The sequence below is a fragment of the Myotis davidii genome, unplaced genomic scaffold (genome assembly GCF_000327345.1).
Source record: "Myotis davidii unplaced genomic scaffold, ASM32734v1 scaffold271, whole genome shotgun sequence".
NCBI classification, from domain to species: domain Eukaryota; kingdom Metazoa; phylum Chordata; class Mammalia; order Chiroptera; family Vespertilionidae; genus Myotis; species Myotis davidii.
The window spans coordinates 592,012-595,985 of record NW_006284839.1 but is presented as its reverse complement, the minus strand read 5'-3'; the positions used below and the strand labels follow the sequence as shown (position 1 = coordinate 595,985).

The 3,974-nt window shown below is 38.7% G+C and overlaps 1 protein-coding gene across 1 annotated transcript in view; it reads left to right on the top strand.

Annotated features, from left to right (window-relative positions):
• Positions 1–3,974, top strand: part of LOC102764027 (solute carrier family 35 member G1-like) — a 7,202-nt gene that overhangs the window by 2,047 nt on the left and 1,181 nt on the right. The gene's annotated exons all lie outside the window — the stretch shown is intronic.

The following is a 3,974-nucleotide window of genomic DNA, read 5'->3' as shown; positions in this document are numbered from 1 at the left end:
AATTAATGTCATTTGCTGATCTCACCTAAGGACAAATGAAGTTAGAGAATAAACCTCATTTTGGTTAGTCTTTTTCTAGTCTATTAAAAGGAAAAAGGTCTTTCCTGTTTTTGCCCATGAAGCAAAAGTTCTATAAGTAATTGAAATGGTTATATGTTATATTGATTAGGCACTTGATTATTTTATTTTAAGCCATCTTCTTAATCATGGAAAATGAAGGTTGCTAGCCTATGTTTTTGTTTAATATCTTTTGGTAAAATAAGTTAGATAACCTTCCCAGGGTTTGAATTTTAAAAAACTTTTTCTTGACCTAGACTTGGCTTTAGATCATTCCAATATACCCTGGAATGCCTCAAGGATTTGTTTTTTTCTCATGAAGGATAATTTTCTGTTTAAGATACATGGGAATTTTTGTCAAATAAAGAATAACTATAATATGCTTTCATTTATAACTAATTGTTATAAATTATAATATAGAATATTATATTTTGCAAAAAGAACAAAATTCTGTCATTTACATTATTCTATAAAGTACCTAGATCTATAGAAATACTAGCAAGAAAAATCAAAAGAAATAATTTTATTATAAAGCTGAATAAATAAAAAATAATTATATGTTTTTGTATCTTTTGTTGAAAGTATTGCTAACTTTTTGTTTTTCAGATATAAGAAAGCATTTTTAAAGCAATTTAGTAAATTACATATTTCTCTCCCTACCTGTCCCTCCAAAATTTAGCAATTTTTAATAAGTAGCAATACATTTCTTTAAATTCAGTAAGACCTATTTCCAATTAGAGCTGTATTAACCAAGAAAAAACTAACAATAGGCCTGCTTATAGCAGCCATGCCTTTGCCACCTTTTACAGGACTTAGTCCATCCAGCATTCCACAGGAATCCCTTACAATCCACAGGGGCAGGCCATTATTGAGTATGCCCATTCAACATTAAAAAACATACTAGTAAAACAAAAAAGGGGGAAGATGGGACTCAAGGACCCAATGAAATATTAACATGGGGGAGAGGATATACGTGTGTTTCTACCCCCACAGGGCTGCTGTGGATTCCAGCTCATCGGATTGAACTCTATCATGGCATGGCAGAGTGACTACCAGAACTCTCTGGCCAGTATAGTATAACTTTTATTAATAATCATACTGACAGTAGCCTGATTTGCACCACCTACCCCTATGTCTTTGTTATGGGCCCCGATCTACTAATAAACCATAGTTCATCTTTTCTAATACAGGTTAAAAAGGAAGCTTATTTTACATCCTGTATTACCACTCTGAATATTACTTCATTGAACATCAGCACTATTATGGACTTAGAAGACAAGCAGAAATCCTGATACCTGTTAATCTCACCAGGAAATGACAAGGCTCATCAGCTATCGAAGTCTTAGAAAGAGCATTGAGTCAATTTTGGCCCAAAAGATTTTTGGGAATGGTCATTGCAGCCATTATTTTGGCTGTTGTTATTCTTATAACTGCCAGCATCACTGCGATGGCCCTTTCTGAGTCTATGCAGATGGCCACCTTTGTAGACCATATGGCCTATGATATATAGGGAATTCACTATACAACAGCATATATAGGTCAAAAAATATTAGCTAGACTACAGGCAATAGAGGTAGCCATTGAATATCTAGGGAAAAGACAGGACACTATAGCATACAGGCAAGTGCTTAATTGTGATTGGGAGCATAAGCACATATGTGTCACACCTTTGAAATGGAACAGTAGTCACCATCATTGGATTGATGTTAAAAAGCATGTATGGGAAGTCTTTCATAATAATCTTACTGAAAAAGTAAACATGTTGCAAAGGCAAATTAAAGAATTCTTATTTGCTATCAATAAACATGGAAAACAGACCATTGCTTAGAATATGGTAAAGGAGCAATTAGAATGGCTAGACCCCACCACATGGTTTCCTAAAATCAATTGGTACCTGATCAGACTAACCATTAACTGTCATTGTAATTCTCTTTATTTTTCTTACTAGAGGCCTGGTGCATGAAATTCGTGCATGGGTAGGGTCCCTAGGCCTGGTGATTAGGGCCAATCAGGGCCTTTCTTTCTTTTTTTTTTTTTAAATATATTTTATTGATTTTTTACAGAGAGGAAGGGAGAGAGATAGAGAGTTAGAAACATCGATGAGTGAGAAACATTGATCAGCTGCCTCCTGCACATCTCCTACTGGGGATGTGCCCGCAACCAAGGTACATGCCCTTGACCGGAATCGAACCCGGGACCTTTCAGTCCGCAGGCTGACGCTCTATCCACTGAGCCAAGCCGGTCTTGGCATGGGCCTTTCTTCATTCCACGCTGCCCCTGGTGGTCAGTGTACGTAATAGCGAGTGATTGAACTCCCGGTTGGACTCCCAAGGGGACACTTTGCATATTAGCCTTTTATATATATAGGTAGTCTACAAAATCAGAACTCGAGCAGTGAACATGCTTCGCAGACCCCAACCTTCCAAAGCAGAAAGTTCACCACCTCCCTCTGTCTTCTGTAGCCAGCAAAACAAAAAGGGGGGAGATGTGGGGAAGCACGGGACTTGGTTGGAATGTCTGTAAAAAGGATTCTCCGAAAGGTTGGGGGCCTTTGAGGGGACCTTGCCAAAGGTGACAGCCCCTACCTTGACTTTTCCAAAGAAGTCTGATCTCCCAGAGTGCTTTGCTAGAATCTCTATGTTTACTCTTTAAAGACCTGACCTTGTAGAAGCTTACTTTCTCAAGGATACTTACCCTACTGATTGTATCTAGAGGTTAATTTTAGTTCAAACTGTTATTACCCCACATCCCCAGGGGTCTACCCACCAGAGAAAACACCAAAGCCTATGCCCCTGAAAACCCGCCGATGCAGGGCAGTCCCAAGGAAGACCATCAGCAAGGCTAAAAGGACATAACCTTTACTTGGGATAATCTCCTTCAGTTACTTCCTTGTAGCTTAATAGTAGAGCAGTAGAGTAGTGACCTTGGAATGGAGATAACAAACTAGCCCCAACCTTTGCAATAGAATGGATAGGATTAAAATCAACAGAGCTAGATAGAGATAAGATTTTTGGCAAAGGTCAGATAAGAAACTATGGACATGAAACAAGGAACTGTAGAAGGTCAAGGGAGGACCCAAAACATTCCATGATGTGACTATAGAGGCATGCTTATAGGATCAAATGGTATAAATACAGATGTAACAGGAGAATAAAGAGAGAACCTGGCTATGCTGATCATCTGAACGCTGTCTCCGTGTCCTTCATTCATCGCCGACTCCATCCACACCTTTGGGAACCCCTGGATCGCTGGGGCTGGACCCCGGCAAGGCAGGCAAATGAGACTGCTTTTACTTCTAAAGTAAAATAGTCCCTTAGCCTCTCTTTCACAGAAACTTGTGTCAGATCAATCTGTTCATCTGTCACTCGGGGTCTGCTGGTCAGCCACAGCACTGTATTAATACTTTAACAGCTGATTTTTGTTACATTTTGAAAATGAAATGTATTTTAATAAACACTGCCGTTATAATTATTCAAAGTGTGTATACATTTTGGGGGACACCCTGTATATATGTGTAGCAAATAATATCATAAGAAAAAAGAAAAAATACATCTGTATTTACTTAAGAATAATGATACTGTTTATGTAGTTCTCTTGTATTACTTTTGCTTATACTGTGAACACTTTAATGTCATTAGCTATACTTACAAAACATTTTTTAAAGGGATATAATAGTTGTGGACGTTATCATATTTAATTTGCTATACCCTACTTTTGATAGCTAAGACTTCTAAAATATTACTTTATTAAAAACTAGAGGCCCAGAGCGCGATATTCGTGCACTGAGGAGGGGGTCCCTCAGCCCAGACTGCACCCTCTCACAGTCTGGGAAACCTCAGGGGATGTCCGAATGCCGCCTTGGGCCCTAGCACTGTCGCAGAGGCATGAGAGGCTCCCACCACCACTGGTGCGCTAGT